The sequence below is a fragment of the Simochromis diagramma genome, unplaced genomic scaffold (assembly GCF_900408965.1).
Source record: "Simochromis diagramma unplaced genomic scaffold, fSimDia1.1 OVJJ01000603.1, whole genome shotgun sequence".
Lineage (NCBI taxonomy): Eukaryota > Metazoa > Chordata > Actinopteri > Cichliformes > Cichlidae > Simochromis > Simochromis diagramma.
Genome location: NW_024387414.1, coordinates 5220298 through 5239917, shown reverse-complemented (window position 1 = coordinate 5239917; position 19620 = coordinate 5220298).

The following is a 19620-nucleotide window of genomic DNA, read 5'->3' as shown; positions in this document are numbered from 1 at the left end:
AAAATGCTCTCAATTATGGAGACAGGCAAATGGTTCATTTATGTTTGATGTGTGTTTATTCCTCCCTAAATATCGTCGGTGAAGTTTGCCATGCACGTCAGATTTTCCTGCGCATTTTTATACCTCTGCCAACAGAGAGAGAAAAAAATCACATTCTAACAGACAGCTGGTGCTTAGAATACAGTTGAATAACTATTAAAAAACAGATGATATTTAGATGATAGTTCAGTCTAACACATGTGCCAGTGAACCATTAAACGTCTGTGAAACTATGCAGTTATGAAACGTAACTTTAACCTCAGCCAAACCGATTTGCTCAGTTGTAAATAAAACAGCGAAGTAAACGTGACCCGACAGACAGAACCTGAGTGAATGAAGTCCAGCGTTTAACCACTGAGAGCTAAAACTCAGCTGAGGTTTCAAAGCTGTGTGCCGGTGATTGGACATCAGCCGCTGATGAAGCTGGTTCGCCTATAAAGTGCTCTGTAAGGAAACAAGCTCCAGCAGCTCTGCGCTCGGGGAAAACACTATATTTACTTATCTTGTGCAGAAAAATACGCTGACATTGCTTTATATCGAGTACCGGCTGCCCAGTTAAACTGTGACTATCACCAGGTAACGTAGGCGTGTTTCTTGAATTAGCAGCAGGTGTTAAACAGCTGACAGATGAGGAGGAGGATGCATGCAGGTAAACTGAGGGTCTGTTGAGCTGATCGCTGGTTTCGTGAGGAAAATGTCAGCTCGTTCTTTATGTTACAGAAGCACAGAGACACAAGACCAGGCGGAAAGAGACGATCGTTCGGTGAAAATGAGAATCTGCGAATGCAACATGTGGAACACGGAGAGTGGAATATGTAAACAAACCGGTTAACGTAACCCCCTGGGTGCACTCTGCATGCTAATTGTTAGCAGAGCTAGTGAAATCTCTGAAAACATCTGAGCACTTTTGCAAACATGTTCTATGTTGACAACCTGACCAGACATACGTCGCGACATTCGCGGCTAAAACACTGTTAAAAGTGTAGCTGGTGACAGAAAAACGGGGTATTTTAAAACTACACCACCACCATTGCTGCCTGTGATTTGATCTGCATTCTGGGATACCTGGCTGCCCCAAGTCTACACAAGCAATCGATTATCTAGGATCGACCTGTTTTGACTTACTTTGCACGGCAACCAATCAAATGTTAGAGAAGCTGCATGGGCAGCGTTAACCCCGCCCCCTGAGTTTGATGGGTGAGGCTGACAGATAAAATTATTTCATGATGAGAGCCAGGCGCCATGACTGCCAAAATGAAATAAATAAATATATCATTAAATAATTAATTAAATGTGTCAATAATTAATTAAAATGTGTCAATAATTAATTAAAATGTGAAATACATAAATAATTAATTAAAATGTGAAATACATAAATAATTAATTAAAATGTGAAATACATAAATAATTAATTAAAATGTGAAATACATAAATAATTAATTAAATGTGTCAATAATTAATTAAAATGTGAAATACATAAATAATTAATTAAATGTGTCAATAATTAATTAAAATGTGAAATACATAAATAATTAATTAAATGTGTCAATAATTAATTAATTAATTAAATGTGTCAATAATTAATTAATTACATGTGTCATAACTATTTATTTAATTAATTAATTCCAATTTTAATTAATTATTGCCACATTTAATTAATTATTTAATGGTGTATTTAATTAATGCATTATGGCAGTCCTGGCACTCCATAAGCAACATTGTAGATAAGGTATTTGCATGAGAAATATCAATGGACACATACTTCAATGGGCCTTCAAGCTGATATCTAGAAAATCATTTTTAAGGCTTATGCACCAAATGAAAACATTTCATTTGAGTGAGTGGTTTGAATCCACTTTTCAGTTTGTGCAAAATTTGCCTGCCTGAGACTCTAGGGGAAAAAATGTTCAAATGGAAGAATGAAGAACCAGAAGTGGTGGAAAAGGGTAAGATGCAATGATGATTAAAATTTGGAAATACCTGCACACACTGTCAGTCAGTCTTCCCTGGGAGGCTTTCATAAAGCTGCACTTTATGGTGCAAACCCCCCCCCCCCCCTCTGTAAAGACTATAAAAGCGAGAGCTACTGAAACTTTGCTTAGTTCCTGTACAGTAAGTGGATTTTTATATTTCTATCGCTGTTTTCAGAAAATTACAGAAATTGTCAGAAAGAATGCGTTCAATACTGGGATCAGGGAGGAGGACTGTGGATCGAGAAATTTAAAGCAGTTATATGTTAGATCCCCTTTTACTTTCAGAACTGCCCTAATTCATAAAACTATAGATTCAGCAAGGTTTTAAGATTTTGGTCCATATTGACATGACAGTATCACATAGTTGCTGCAGATTTCTGTGCTGCACCTACATGATATGAATCTGTCATTTTGCCACATCCCAAAGGTGCTCAGTTGGATTGAGACCTGGTGACTGTCGAGGCCACTTGAGCACAGTGAACTCAGTTGACTGGAGTGTCACCTGGTGTGATCTTCTGCTGCTGTAGCACATCTGCTTCAAGGATTAATATGCTGTGCATTTGCAGATACTTTTCTGCATACCCTTGTTGTAAAGAGGGGTTTTATGGGTCTTGAAGAATTGTCTGGTCACGTCGCTCTGATATCTGTCATCAGAAAGGCATTGATACTCAGTGGATAGTTGCTCTTTTCTGGACTATTCTCTTTAAGTCCTAGAGACGGCTGTGAGTGAAAATCACAGTAGATCAGCAGTTTCTGAAATACTCGGACCAACCCATCCCACACAAGAAATCATGCGCACATGTTCAAAGTCACTTAAAAGACTTTTCTTGCCCATTCTGATGTTTCAGATACTTCAGCGGGTCATTTTAACCATGTCTACATGACTAAATGCACAGATTTTCCTGCCATGTGATTGGCTGAGATTAGATTAACAAGCAATTGAACAGCTATACATAATAAAGTAGGCAGTGAGTATGTTCCCCGTAAGGCAGGGGACAGCAGTGTATCAGGGTTCTTTTTCTGAAGCTGTTTGCTCGCGTTATGACACGCTGATGCTGCTGCAGTCTCATAACTCAGCATCTGTCATCAATAACGCCAAGGTGACACATATCTATCAATATTTCATATTAGGGCTGGCAGCGAGCCTAGACACACACAGAGAACAGCACTGGCACTGAGAGGGACTTTTACACAAGATCTCTGCTGAACTGTAGACAAAAGATTAGAAGGTACCTTGCCCGAATGAAAGAATGATTAGAATATTTGAAATATAAAATTATTCCCAGTGAAGAAATAGCCTTAGAATTGAGGTGAGACATGCGGTTAACCTTTTCTCTTTTGTACCAAGTAAACAGAGTAAATGAGTCTGCCATAAATTTGAATCTCCAGAAATGTTCTTTCTGCATTGTGGAAAAGTTATTGCTCCAGATTTACAGGTAGCCATATTTTCTTCACATTTTTCTTCATATTTTCAGCAGGTCATCGTGACTCTGTCTAGACGACCTGCTTAAAGTGTTAGTGTCTAAGCAAAGCTGAACTCATTTGGAAAGTTGGACATTCACAGGAGATCCGTCTGCACTCCTACTCCTACTGTTACATGTAGCTCAGAGATGAAAGATTGTTTCAGCATGTTTGCAGATTAGATTTTTTTTTTTTATTCAAAGAGTACTTTGAATAAAAAAAAATGTCTCAAAAGTGAAGCAATCGTGGAAGCACTATAAACCTGTGTTTTTTGTAATGACTGGGATAGGAAAACATATCAGACTGTAGGCTGTAGAAACCTTTGAGAAAATGGCTGAACTGCACATTTGATCTGTCACCTTAATAAACATTTTCCTAATGAGTCTGCTGTTTACAGTATGTTTATTTTCTTACCTAGAGTACAATAGAGAACAAGACAGAGCATCTTTTAGGCCATCACTACAGTATTATCAGTCTCTCAGTCAGATTCAGGTGTCCACAAACCGGTGGGTGACATTGTGTTGACTCTGTCCTCCTTCATTAAGTGAAGAACATGTCTACACTGATTTCAGCAATTCAACTAATGCTAAAATCATTGTGGATACTAAACAGGCACAGTTATTATCTGGCCAAGTTTCAAATGAGTCTAACCTCGGGGAGGTTATTTGCTCTATGGAGACTCCATAATCAATTAGCACTCGTGTGGTTTTTGATCCATGACAAACATGTTTAGTGGCAATTTTGGCACCAATCCATTGCTTAATTAAAAGGAAACAAGCTCAATTTCACTGCTGAAAATAATTCACAACACACGGGTTAAGCTGTCAATGACACTATACAAATAACAGCTTGACCTATAGCAATTCAACGTGAAGGTATTTTCTCTCAAACAAGCATAGTTTCCATTGATTTTGTCTCCACAGTAATTGGACTGAATATCTCCACCAGCTTACTGACAACATCCATGTATTATTTCTTTTATATTTTATAACAATAGTAATAATAATGGTGACATTTATGATCAACATATATATTATCCTCTGCACAGCTAAATATTCATTTTTCTTTAAACATATACTTTTAAAATGACCCCCAAACGTCCTTTATGACCACCTTAAACCTACGGCTATAACCAATGGCTGCAAGTATCTGCCTCTTTTTTTGTTGTTGAAAACGTTTCTATGCTAATATGATTTGTCCATGTTAATGAAAAGTTTGTGTTCATCGCCTGAAGAATGAACTAAAATGAATTAAAATCTGAACTGCAAGTGAACATTATTGCCTGCACATGGATGTACTTATAAAAGGAATTTGATTTTCAGTGGCTCTCAGTTCATTCATGTGCAAAAGCAAATGTAAAGACAAGTTACATACAGAAATCCAGCTAATAGACTCAACAGAGACCTCAGTTAAGCTGTTTTGTGTAATCAAGAGTGTGGAAACAAAAATCTAAAGTTTCTGTACCTGTCAAAAAACAAACCAGATCTGTAGTCAAATGCAGGTCTCCAGAGTAAAATTGTAATAGGCTTATTGTAAATATGCAAGTCAGAACAGTCAATAAAGCAGAAACTGAGAACTGCTTTGTCTTTCTTTCATGTGGTGTAAACAAAGGGAGCAGGTAGATAACTTCCAGATTTGTTTTTTTTTTTTCAGGTTCCTTTTTCTCCACAAGTTTTGCACTACAGAATGAAAGCAAGCAGGAAGCATCTGCACGCAAGGAGAATCAGGTGGGTCCAAAGCAAGCTTGAGCTACACTTCCACTGCTGATGCAACAATCAGGTATTAGCTGAAAGGAATCTTCAGTCGTAAGTAGGAGATGAGTAATCACAGGCTTGCGCACAGGTGAGTTATCACCAGATTGCTTCCAGGTGTGCTGGTCGAGAAGCAAAGAAGCCAGAGTGAGCACACACCCACACAGAGAAAGATAGAGGGCAAGTTGGCAGAGGAGGACTAGTGGACTGTGACAGGGCCACATATATCCTAATTTAATCTGAAGTGGTCCAGATCAGTGAAAGCACGGTGTAACAACTTACATTTTAAAAAAAAATGACCAAGATTTTATAAAAAAAAAAAAAAGAAAGCCAAAAACAGAAATGATCATTTCTTGTTGAATTATCTTTGCAGTTCATTTACAAAACAGATGGTGAACAGTCTAAGAAAATTACTAAGTACTACAGCATGTCAGCAATATAGTTTTCCCATATTCATTGAATGTGTTATTACGCATTCATTTACACATTCCAGATAGTATTTAAAATCTTTATGACTGCAGCTGATTACTTAAATTAAGACATGATTTCCAGACATTTTTACTCCTCTTTAGTAGTGATAAGCATCACAGCATAATTAATAATTCAATGTCTTAGATTAAAAAAGAAGAACAAAAGAAACCCCCCCGCGGAGTGATGCATTTTGCAGAGCTATCCATTGGGCACCTTTATTTGCCCGTTCTGATGTGAAGCCATGGGTGCATCTATGTTAGCCTGACTTGTTTATGGGTCCTGTAGCCACCAGAGGGCCCTTGGAGAACTTGAAATATGCTTTAAAATCTTTTCCTAAAGAAATAAAAGCACCTTTACCTCAAAATGTTACCTAGGTCATGGTTTTTAACAAATATATTGCCTTACAGAGTAAGCTTTTTGTTTTAATGGAGGGTTAGGAGGTATATTGTATAATCGACATATTCGGGGTCTTAGTTTAAAACAAGCAAATCTGTTAATCCATGCAGTTATGAATCTCTGTTTCTGTTCTGTTGTCTGTACACACTGGTTTTCACTTAAATATGTTTTAGCACGTGAAACCTGGTATTAGTATGAGAACAGTAGACAGGATACCAGTGCACTGCAACATGTGATTCCTGTCAGGATAGGACGATGTACTGCAAATATGTATTTTTTTGTAATGCATCCAATCTTAAACTCACAAGACTTAGTCTCATACTACAACTGAGGGCCATCTCATGAAATTGACTACTTTGTGTTTCTCATACTCATTTTTACTTGATTAATACCTTGTCTTTTTATAGCGATTCTGCATGAGTGGCCAGTAAATTGTAGTGGACCATATGTCTTAAAACATTGTTTTACTGTATTTTCCCATATGTGTAGTTTGACTAAAAGCTTTTTATGTCAAACCTTACTACCTAATTCTGTTTGGGGAGTGTGCGAGATTAACGACAGGGTGAACTAATCCTCCCACAGACGCACTCCCTGTCTGTGTCTACAGTGAGGTAGCTGTAGGCAGATGTAGGTGAGATTAATATAAACATCCTCAGCACCATCTTTCAGTCTGGACACTTTCCAGATAAGAATTACCCTTCGTGGGAAATTTAATCCTCTCCTCTCTCCAGAACCCAACCAAAACGAGAGTTAATGCTTTCTGCTCGCTGACAGAGGAGGACAAGAGGAGGTGAGGAAGGAAAGTGGAGATGGATTGGGAGGAGGACCTGGAAGAAGGAGGAAACGCAAAAGAAGAGAGCTGAGATGCAGTGTGACAGAAGCACAACGCAGGCTGATTAGACAATTGAAAGATTAGGAGCAAGAACGAAGAAAAGGAGAAGAAAGAGAACGTGAAGGACAGTCACATCTGACCACATGTGGTGTGTTTATCTCTGCAGCAGCAGTTGGTCCAGACTGGAAATGATGGGAAACCTGTGAGGAGACTTGGGGAAGTACCACATCCCCTGACCCTGTCAGAGAGACTCTCCTCACAGCAAGAGAAAAAAGGAGTTTGGGACAGGAGAAAACAGAGCAGACAGAAGCCTGGAAATACACCTAGTCCTCTCTTCTCTGAGTCAGGGAGGATGTGGTAACATACTGAAGCACCACAGTAAATTTTAAAGTCCCATTACAATTCTTCTGTAGGTTCTGTAGCTCCTCCAGATGGCTAATTTCTGTGTTTGTTTTGGATCAGACTCAAAAGCAAACATTTAATATGATCCATGTAGAAATCGTATGTGTTCATATTGGGAAGCTGCAGGGAGAAAAACGAGTAAAAAACGTTTGCATGACCCAAGGAGGAACAACAGTCACACTAATGGGAAACATGTCAGGTTGAGACTATCGAATTATCCTTAAATTGTTACTTGACAGTGTCTCAAATGAAAATGTGGAAACATTTTACCCAAATCAGTTTTATTGGCTTTCTGTTGTTTCTATGTGGCCATAAAATTCATACAAATCTTCCATCTGTATAAAATATAGATGTTTAAAATTAGACACAGTATTTCATAAAGAAAAGGTCTTTCCTATTAGTAGTATAAAACTGACATATTAAATGTGAACAATAAACGCATAGCTTAACCTTTGCTTCCCTCGGTGGGCTTTGTGTTCTGTATAAGCTATGTTGAACTACTGCTGCAAAAGGTACACTGCAGGTGTTTTTACTTGCTGTGGAATGCAGCTGTGAAAGGGCAGCAGACCTTCCACCTTTTTCAGAGCTAAACTACTTAAACTTAGCCTCTAACCTTGGTCGTCCAACACAAGGTTGAGCATGCAGTATGCTAGGGAGTAAGAAAAACAATAGGGCAACATTGGGTCAAAGTCCCTGTGAGTTTCTACAACAGTAGTAAATATAGATTTTTTTTTAATTAAAGAAAATAGAGCAATGGGGCAACAAGAAAACAGGATGTTATTTCCATCGTATGATTTTCAGTTTTTTTACATGATTAAAAGAACTTAGACTGAACTAAAATTGTTGTGTTTTTCAACAGAGTCTGGAGTGTCCTGCAGGCAGAGTCAGCTTCACTATGCACACCAGTGTGAGTGGTGCTGAAACAAGGAACTCCAGCCTGATAGTAAGGCTACTCTACTGTAAGCCTACCCATAAATCAGCCATGCTGGGGCTGGATTGCTTGTCCGCTAAGCTATCTGTCTTCCACAGCACTCATGCTACTTCAAATAGTGTCACATCTGCTGATGTCTTGTTGGTGCTTGACCAGTGCTGTCAGCTGATCATAGCTCTTTTACTTTCTCCTCCCTTCGCTTACATATTGTCTTTATCTCAGCCTGTTTGACTTTCTGGACCATCTTACCATCTTTCTTCTCTACTATCTGACTCCTTTTGTTTCAGACTTATATATTTCTCTTTAAGATAAGATATTAAACATTTTACACATCTTTTTAGGGAAACGGAGACGAGCAGTGCCAAGAGACAGTGGCAAAAAAGGAAGAATGTAGCCAAATTCATGATTATGTAAATGATTTTAATCATTCTTTTATGTGTTGTTCATGCTTTTTTCTGCTGTTATGACCTCTGATACCTTCAATAAAGGCTACCAGATATTAGGGAAGAACCAGGACAATGAAATGGTCTTGTTCTTATAAACATTCTTCCCAGCAGTACCATAGAAGCCCACAAGATGGCAATACACAGCAACAAATTAAACAAACATGGTAAGTCCTACCTTATACTGCGGAGGCTTGATGTTGGGCTGTACCTCTCAAACGATGGCATAAGTGGGAGTTAATATACTAAACAGTATAGAAAAATACATAAACATGGGGGAAAAAAACCTTTCACATATAAATGACAGCCTTAAATAAGATCAGATAAGAAAGGCAAAGAAGGAGGCAGTCTGGACCAAGGTCATAGGGGACAGGGTCCTCTATCCTCTTTTGTCTTCTCAGGGACATGCACTGCAGTAATTACATCATAACTTTGAGGAGACAGCTAGGACAAAAAATGCCAATTCAGCTTTCAAAACTCAAAACTCATGTGTTTAAATAAATATAAAATGTTTGATTCTGGTTGACTACACATACACTACTGGTTCTGTTTGTCAGATGAAAGGTCTCAGCATACTGAGAGGATCATTTTAAATTGTCTCCAGATGATACTGATGACTTTTTCTATCCAAATCCTCCAAGAACGTGTGTGGGTACTTGTTTTAAGCACGCATGGTGATTTTGTCATTTCTATGCAAGAATGAACAAACTATGATATGTAAATATCCACATGTATTACCTTATAAGAGAGAATTTCAGATTCTGTAAGCTCCACTTTCATGCAAATAACAAAGCAAACTGCAAAGCTAAATCCATACTTGAACAGAAATCGTCCAATTTTAGAACTTTCTTCACATTTACTGTGTAGGTTTGTGGTAAGTGTAACAAAACGTTTTTTTGTTGTTGTTTTTTTTTTTTTTTGCTTTTTAAAATACTTAAGAACTGCAGGAAATTTAAAGCTCTTCTTCTTTTACTTTTTGTTCTGTTCACTGTTCAAGATGATCCCACACTTTTTAGTAATGTTGAGGTCAGGCTCCGGCGAGACCAGTCCACGACTGATACTGTTTCATTGTGTGTTTTTCTACCCAAGTATGCTTTTACTGCATTGACAGTGTGTTTAGGATTATGTTGCAATAGATACATGCTGCAAAATGTATCTATTGCCAGTTAATCGCTTTCCTGATGGTACTGCATCCAGCCTAACCTTCCTCTCGTGTTAGGGTCGGCACCGACCCATTTTAAATTTCAAATGCATAAAAAAATCACATACATTTGTTTATTGTATCAAGGCTTTTTGACTTTGTCAGGAACCTCTATTTCTACAAAATAAAACAAAAAAAAATATTTTCACTAAATTATAAAATGCCCTAGTTGAAATTATGACCTTTGTGTTGTTAGGGTCGGTTTCGACCCAGGTATAATATTATGAGTATAAAGCAATAATTAAAGCCAAAACTGAAATCATAAGTGCACTGTCAGCTAAAACACTGACAACAAGCTCCTCTCCTAATCATAAGAGCTTTAGGGGATTCTTATTTTGCATGTTTTTTGCAGTATACCTGCATAAAAACAAAACAAAATAAACACGGGCATGTCAAGACATGTGAGGTGAATTCACTATTTGAGTGGCCGTTTGACTTCCAGAGTGCACATTTACAATTTGCAGCATACAAAAATGAGAAGAAGATTCACAGTGAGTTAAGTTCAGGATCATATTTTTGGTGAAAATGAAGGAGAGGACACAGAGCAGCATAGCGATTCAGATGGGCAGGTTTCTAAGGAGGAAGACGATGTGGACTATCATCCAGAAGACAAAGACACATCTGATCAGAGGTGGAGGTCGCTGGTGCTGAAGCTACTCCTGCTGAAAGATTCAAGTCCAAAAATGGTAAGATCTTTTGGAGCTCAGTACCTCATGATGTACATGGCAGGGCAGCTGCTGCAAATGTCATCAAAACTACCCCTGGAATCACAAGCTTTGCTCTGACCAAAGTCAGTGACATCAAGAGATGTTTTCAGCTATTTATGCCATTGTCACTAGAAAGAATCATCATTACTATGATAAACCTTGAAGGAAAAAAAGTCCATGGCGACATGATGAGGAATACCTGGATGCTTTCATTGGTGCTCTTCTTGCTCCTCCCAGTTGGGCATTCCTGGAACACCTCAAAATGGAGGTGAACCATCTCAACTATCTCTTTTTTTGGTCCCTCTGGTTGTCCAAGATCCTCACTCTATCTCTAAGGCTGAGCCCAGCACCCTACGGAGGAAACTTAATTCAGCTGCTTGTAACTGTGACCTTACTCTAGTCATTAAACATATTTCATGACCATAGTCGAGGGCTTGGACATAGATGGCAGAGTCCAACATACTCTGAAGATGTGCTTGACTTTGTGCCAAGGACCAGACACAATTCCCACCTGACGGCCTGTAGCAGCAACTCTTGAACCCCATACATTCACAGTACACCCCACAGGTGTCCCAGGGGAACCTGATTATAAGACTTCACCAAGTCCACAAAACATATGTAAAGAGGATAAAGTGGATAGTCGAACTCTCACAATCTCTCCAGAAAACTTGTGGTTCACTGTTCCACAGCCTGAATCTGCATTGCTCCTACTGAATCCAAGGTTCAACCAAGACGCCATTTTTGGTGAGGCTTCACCATGTATCAGCTAAAGGGACAGATGCATCTCTCAGGTCCTGTGCCGGTAGTTTTGCTTTCCCCCCACTATTTCTTAAGGGCATAACTTTCAGACACCATTCATCTGTACATATTTTTTTATTCATGCCACTTCTTCCAAAAGCACACCATACTGTACCCAACCAAACCCTACAAACTTGGCTCTCTGCTAAGTTGTCTGTTATGTGCTGACACAAATCTGGTTCATCTCTGTGGTTGTGTGCTATTTTACGTTTGAATGATTGAAGTGGTTCATCAAACACAGAAAAAAAACATCCCTCTGAAAATGGTCACATATAAAAACCGAACTAAGAAAATTAGCAACAAAAAAGCAGCCAGTGTCCAAATTAATGATTTGAACGACCTCTAGAAAGGCTAGAGAACCTTTGCTCAAGGCCACTCTAAATAAAAGAAATAGCAAAAGTGTGGTTCCTCGGAAGCAACATTTCACATAAAGAAATTAAAGGTAGTCCAAGGTTTTTCACAGCACTGTACTTTCAGATGTTTTTGACTAATGTTTTAATGGATATGAATAGATATGAAACGATTTGAGGTCTCAGTGCTTTTGGAATGGATGTTGACTTGGTCTCTGGAACAGTATGTGAGTGACATGCATGCAGGTAAAAATGAAATACTGGAACTCTCTGAAATCTAATACTAAGTAGATGAATCTCTAATTTTAAGCTTTAGTAAGGTGCAGAACAGGAAGCAGGGGGTGGGGATGAGAGAAAGGACCTGTTCTCCATTTCAACATCAACATTAAATGCAAACCAAAGACTGTTTTTTAATACATTAAAAATGAAATGAGCCTCAGCTCTTAGCTATGAGGAGTTATTTTACACGTTGTCCTTTTCTCCTGCAGCGGTGTATGTGTGCAATATGTTTGGAAGTGAACTTGAAAAGGAAAACAGATTTTTTTTCTTTCTTTTTCTTTTTTAAACTAAAGTGTGTTATAAATTATTTTTCAACCCCCACTTCCCTCTGAAGTTAATACCAGAGAGTGAGAAACAGAGCCACATTTGCATCTCGTGCTCCCCTGAAAATTTTAAATGCTTTAATTTCCTGCTTCTGTGCACCCTGAGAATAGTATGCTGCTAATTGGTTCTTTAGAGTGTATTAAAAGCATAGCTGCTGCTCTAATAACGGCTCCATTTTACACTGGATCTTTGCAGTGCAAATTCAGAGGTTTACAAAACAGTGTTTGCCAACAAAGGTTGCCTTGAGGCAGTGGGACTGCTATGAATAACTGATTAATGAATCGTGTTTACACTCGGGGTGTACAGCTGCCTAAACGATGAAGCTCCTGAATGAAACAAAAGTACAGAAACTACCAAACACCCTCACAGTGAACATCTTTTGTCTGTCCAGAGCTGACAATTAGAATCAAGTTGACCTAATTAGTCATTTATTTTTGAAAAAAATAAAAAACTTCTTTTTAAATTTACTTTTTTTCTTAAATTATGAAGTTGTTCAGTTTTAAGATTCCACATATGGCAATTTGAAGTGAATGGACACAAAGTTACTCTATCATGTCATATCATCTCATCTCTTGTCATGTCTCTATAAGAGGTCTTCAGATTTTCTGCAAAAGCTGAGCAAAGCTGCTGAGAAGATGGATCTCTGCAGCACTTTATTAATTAGGTCTTTAGTTTAGAAAGATTATATGGAAGCTTTTTTGAATAAAACCCTTGTATAAGTCGAACTACTTGGGCTGAACTTCACGTGCCATGTCTAAGAAACAACAGGTGCTGCTTATCCTATAACGGAGCATGGAGGTGGCAGCATCATACCTGAGGGGGCTTCTCAGCAGTAATAGACGACAGCCAAAAGCCCTGTTTCAGAGTGCACAGAGACTGATGCAATAGATTAGCTTTTTCCCAAAATGTTCAACCCAGGAATGGATTTAGGACAGTTCTTTGACTGCCCTTTAAAGCACAGACAGTACAGAACATCTGGGAGGAAACCTGAAGATGGTTTCTTACAGATGCTCCCCATTCAATTCAGCAAAGCTTAAGAGGATCTGTGTGGCAGAATCGGAAAACTCCCCAGGGCATCCGAGGCTTGTAGAAACTTACCAAACAAGACTCAAAACCATGATCCCTGCCAGAGGGGCTCCTACAAAGGGCTCCTACAAATTATTAAATTAAGGGTCTGTCCCTCAATTGAAACACACACTTGACTAAAACATTTGACAGCTGTATGTAAATACTCCATTAAAGGCTCAAATCTAAACTGTGATTCTGACCCTGGCCACTATGACTTCACCGCACACAATCGCTACACTTTCATATGCTGCAGCTTTGTTTGCTCTTTAGAACTTAGAGTACTATAGTACAGAGTGTGTAAGTCAGATGTGCGTAACACTTTCTTTGATTTTAAAGTCTTTCCTCCCACTAATGTTTTCTCGTTTCCTCATCTGTCAGGGCATAGACAGAGTGGCATTGTGTTTTGTTGCAGTAGAGCTCTGGCTCCTCTGATTTGTAATCCAAGATGAGAACTGGCTGCCTTTTGTTTGGTTTGATTTTCCTTAAATGACTGTTCTCTAGTTTGACAGCAGGTAATTGTCCCTGTGTGTGTGTGTATGTGTGTGTGAGGGGGTGTGTGGGCTCACAACATGTTTATGCAGACAGCTGTGGCAGGTGAGGGGATTTTTCTTTATTAAAGGGGACTTGAACCACTAAAGAACTTCACAGTTAAGTGTGTTGGCTCCTCAGATCACATTTCTCATAACAGTGCCTCCAGACAAGGAAGCTGGAACAGCCTTCATGTATTAATGTGTACATTTGAACACATTATAAAGAACCTGTTTAATATGGTCCCTATTGTTTTCTGGAATATGTTTTTTTCTGCTTCTGTTCTGCTTTTTATATGATTTTCTGCAGCAACAGAGTACATGGCAAACTGGAAATTCTTATACTCATAAATCTGCCTGTGTGTTATAGCCAAGAAAATGTGCGTATGTCTGTATGTTTCCTTCTGAGATGATGAAAATTGGATGATTTGATGTTTGGCACTTGTGTGTGTGGGAGGATGTGAGCAAACATGTTTGCCAGAGCACCCTCAATCCACGTAACCTCTCACTGTTGGCCTCCACCTTTAGTAGAACTTTTACATAAACATATCTGCTTCTACCTTTTCAGGCCAAGAACTCTGAAAAGACCCGTATCCGCTCTTCGCTGCAGAAAATTAGTGAAAAGACCCGGGGCAAGGGATGCGAGTCTGGGCGTTGACACTCCCGCTGAACAGATTGATCATTAAAACACCACGCTGTAAAACAGAGTGTAAACAGTCATTACCTCAAGCAATGATTGAGTCATAATTTTCACAGGGATTTGAAGAGATATTAGGTGGAAGTCTGGCATATTTAAAGTCAATCCTTGGTTACAGTGAAAACAAATCTGTAAAAATTTATAAGCTCTATGCTATGCACACACAGACACACAAACTCACTACAAAACGTTCACCACCAAGACGCAACATGCCTTGATGTATACAGTAATTAAATAAGAGTTGCTGCAGGCGGGAGCTTAGTTGAAAGGAAGAGTGCTGATCTAAGAGAAAAGTCTTCATTCTGTTAAATGTACTATATTAGTGAGTTTGTGAGCTACATGTTAAACATGAAACTTGAGCTTATGATTTACACAAACACACTTTATGGCCTCTTGTAAAAACGGGTCACATCGTGTAGATGTTTAAGGATGTCATGAGATAATGGTGCATTAAATTTGCTTCATCTTTTTTTTTTTTAGCATTGACATTATACTTATTGTTTTTTGCACCTTATTGCATCTCAAAGGGTAAAAAAATATTATGACTCCTGGGGGTATTATTTGTTTATTTTGTTCTTTTCCCTCTTTTATAACCTTTTCAACCTTTATTTAAGCACTAAAGATTTAAATAAGAAATATTAAGACAACGCAGTCACTTTAGACTCCTGGGAATTTGTTTTGTGAGATCAGCTCCTTAGGATCTACTAACTTGACAAATAATTTCTAACAAAGGGTTATTCCCATCCCAGCTGTTACAAGAAGTCAAAACACCAGGAAAGGCCTTCTGCCATTAAAAGCTCTATCTAGCTGTCAGAAAACCAGATGACCCTGTTTCTCTGTATCCTTATAATCTTTTGTGCTAATGCTGCATTAACTTTCTTATATACAGAAAAAGGCTCATAGTCTGCAGGGGTGTGCAACTTGGCACGCACAAGCATCAAGCCTGAGATGATGTCACATCTCGAGCTGTAAGAGTGTGTCATTTTGCCTCCACGCTGCGAACTTTAAGTGAAAAGGAGGTGGAGAGATTCAGCTGAGCAACAGAATGACCACTCATTCACTCCAATCAGGGCGGAAAATTGCGAGACAAGAGATCCCTTCCCTCCAGGACTTCCACCTAACACACACATACGCACACACTTGCACTGTGATGATGACTGGCTTCCTGTGGCCCTGGCAGCAGTTGAAAGCGGTCGGTACGATCAGACAGACCAAGTTAGGCCACTATTGTAACAGATGACTAGAGAAGCCATGTGACCACTCTGATTCTCCCTGCCACTGCGCTGCTGTGGGCGGGGCTTATCAAAGTATGAGCTCACATGTGTGGCAGTTGCTCTTGTTATCATTGTTCGGACGCGGCAGTAAATAATAGCATGCAGCTTTGTTGTGGACAGAAGTGCAGATCAGAAAACATTAAAAGTTGCTGTTGGAAGCTGTTCTAGTCACGTTCATCTTATCCTTTATAAGTAAGAAGCTCCTATTGTTCTCATCTTGCAGAAACACTTTTGCTGTGAATAATGAATGAAACAAATAAAATTGTTTTTAGTTCCCTGAAATGAAAAGAAATGCTGCATATTAGCTTAACGTGTATATAATTTATGTCTAATCCATACATGATATCTATTTATGACCAAAGAATACTTTGGGACGTGACAGGATTACATATTCATTGCTGCCTGCATCATTCCTTGCTTGCTGTTAGATTACAACTTTCTTTCCCTGCCTGCAGTCAGGGGTTTTCTATAGCACGAGTAATAATGTGCCATTGTCACAGTGAAGGCTGTATTACTTTCATTAGTCAACCTTGTGAAGGATTATAAAGAAAAGTGGAACTGACTTAGCTGCTGTGTATGAATGAGCTTCAGTTCTCTGACTCTTTGATACAGATATTAAATCACTTTAAGCCCACACCACTGGAGACATGAAACCTCCCACTATGTAGTAAACCTGTAAATCCTTAAGATTTCAGTCCTATAGAAACTCAATGAACATCCTCTGAATTCCCAGTAAATCTAAATTAAAATGTGTCAGGTTTTATGTCGAGGTTCTTTACAGTGACAAGGGCGAGTAGTAAAGTAATGACGCGATGAAAAAGGGACAAAATGATGTTCTAACACAGTTTTTCAATATTCATGAGTCTTTTGGTGTTTTGGTGCTGGGAGTGAACTGACTGTGGAATCTTAATTGAGAACTCATCTGTTAGGTGTGCTTTTACAGCTGCCTCGGCTCAGAGCATTACTGTGATTTACACATGAGAAAAAGACACATTTCTCTTGTTCTAAGAAACGACTTTGAAATGAACAGAGAGACAAACTGCCTCAATAATAGACAGAATGTCTTTGCTTTGACAGTGGAAACCACTCATTGAAGATTTAGCATAATGAAAACACAGCACAATAGCAGTTTCAGATACACAATGTAGATGTGCATTATAATTATCATCATCTTATAAAGGATCAGGCTTAGCACCCTGTGTATTTTGAGGCACTGTTTGGACAATAAAAAAATCAACCGTGAAAGCTGCCTTCCGTTACAGATCCATGAGAGTGAAGGCTAACCAGATTCCACAACACTCATGGTGGTTTAGACGATTATAAGGAAGGAGGGAAACTTTTCTGGTAAACATCCTGCCCTTGCATATGGCAAGCCACTGTATATGTATAGTATCACCAGTCAGTAATGGGGGGATCAACCCATTTTTGATGTATGACCTTTATGTACTGTCAAGACATGTACAGCTTTTAATGTAGGGTTCAGTGACTGCATATGGTATGGCCATATGGGTTCTTATCTGTTCTTGTAGCATCATCATTACAAAATGATACATGCAGATAAGTGACAGATTAAAAGATAAATCTCAACGCCAGCTGTTGCACTGAGGAAATCCAGAGTCTGTTGTACTGTTATGTGCATTTTTGGGTCCACTTTCCACCTTTCAAGCATAAATCACTGCAAACTAATATCTAATTTTTAAAAAAAACTTTTCCCTGTGGTCAGATGTTTCTATCCTGAAGGGATTGGCCTTTTCCATGATTATAAAGCCTCCTCCTCTATTGGCCTAACTTCATAGTTGTTATCAGCCTGAAAATGATCATATCCCATGATCTTCACAATTACGGGATGTGAATGTGTTTGGGAAGGGTCTCAGTCATCCAGGTCATGGTAGTGTAAGGAAAAACTAAACTTCTTTATGTGCTTGTGTAGATGTTTTACCTCTTTGTTAAGAGGATGCTGTCCCAGTATTGATCATGTGCCTCATCACATGAGCCAAGGTATGAAAAAAGGCGTGGGTCATGACTTAAAGAAGTACAGTCACTTTCTTTTCAACCTCCTTAGACTACCAGATCTCAGCTCACTTGAATACCCGTCTACTACCATCACACAAAAAATAAAATCATGGAAGAATGGTGCTCAATCCCCATAGAGATCTGTAAAATCAATGCCAAGACTCGTCTAATTTGAAAAGTGAATGGGGGTTGTTGGTAATCAGTAGCATGATAATCAGCTGTTCAGTGATTTGAAATTGTTAACCAATGGTAACTGGTTAATCTGTGCTTTTGTGACTTTGTTTACATGCTTGCCTGTTGAACTCAGTGGCCCCAGCACTTTGAACGAGGCCTTGTGTGGGTGAAAGGTAAAAACAAAGAGAATAATTTGTTGTCGCATGTTGCGTTACATTAGCCTGGAAATAAAAGTGGGTCTCCGAGATTGACGGTAAATTGAAATTCATTTTTAAGACTTCCTTACCCACCAGATTGTGTTACAGATTTCCTTAGCTCTAGTAAATAAACAGAACCATTTGTGGGGAATTTGAGCTCCATGTTCCAGAATTTATTTATTCTTATGAAAAAAGGAAAGAAAAGAAAAAAAAGTGGTCTTCATTGCTCCTTGAATATTACCCTTTTGACTATTCAACCTATTCCATAATTTATTTTAAAGGTAATAATTATTCACAACTGTTGGAAGTCAGACCCTTTTAGAATTCACTGACGTACTTTGATCCATACAAGGAAATTAACTTTGACAACTGGGAAAAGGCTTGTTCTGACAGTAGCTTATTGTTGGATTTTGCTGGCATATACTGTGTACTAGCAAGGTAGAAAAAAATGCTGAATGTTAAATGTATGATCAAAGACTTCCTAGATACTAGCTGAAACTCTGGGAATAGCCTTCTGAGGATGAAATATGGAAGTGTGTATGATGGTAAATCACTGTGGGTGCAATAATTGCAGCCAATAGTGAAAGTTAAAGTTCAATTCATTTCTTTGCAGCTCCCAAGTGGTAAAGTCAACAGAGTAATCGTTCCATCTGGATCTAGCAGAGTTACATGGAAAATATATAAAAGTATTCTTTATGTATTAGTAGATTACATTACATTAGTAGACTAACAGTTCGCACTTTGTTTTCTTGGTGTACAAGTCTTCAGTTCCCCTTCCACATCAAGGCCAGTATCCCTGCTTCTCTGGACTCTGGACATTAGTTTGCTTACAGAGCCTGCCAACTTGCTAGCTCATCAAAGAGACCAGTCACTCTAGATCAGTCAAGGCATCCTAACATATGTTAGGGTGCTATTTGTTCACTATAGCTCTGCCTTCAGTATTGCTGTCCCCTGGCAGCTCACTCACAAACCATATTACCTGGATCTCAGCTTACCACAGTTTACCTGGATCCTCAGGCGGCATGACTAGAGTTCTATTTCTTCTCCACCATAACACTAAACACAAAGACGTGCGAGGCTGTGTGTTGAGTTTGTATTGATTCCCTATTCCCTCTTTACTCATGATTGTCTTCCTGCATTCACCACCAATACCATCATAAAATTCACTGATGACAGTGATTAGGCTGATTTGAAACAATAATGAATCAGCCTACAGAGCGAAGGTGCAAATATGGTGAGATGATGCTCAGTGTCCCTTAACACAGGGAAGCCCAAGGAGCTTATCATTGACTTCAGAAAATCATGTGATGAG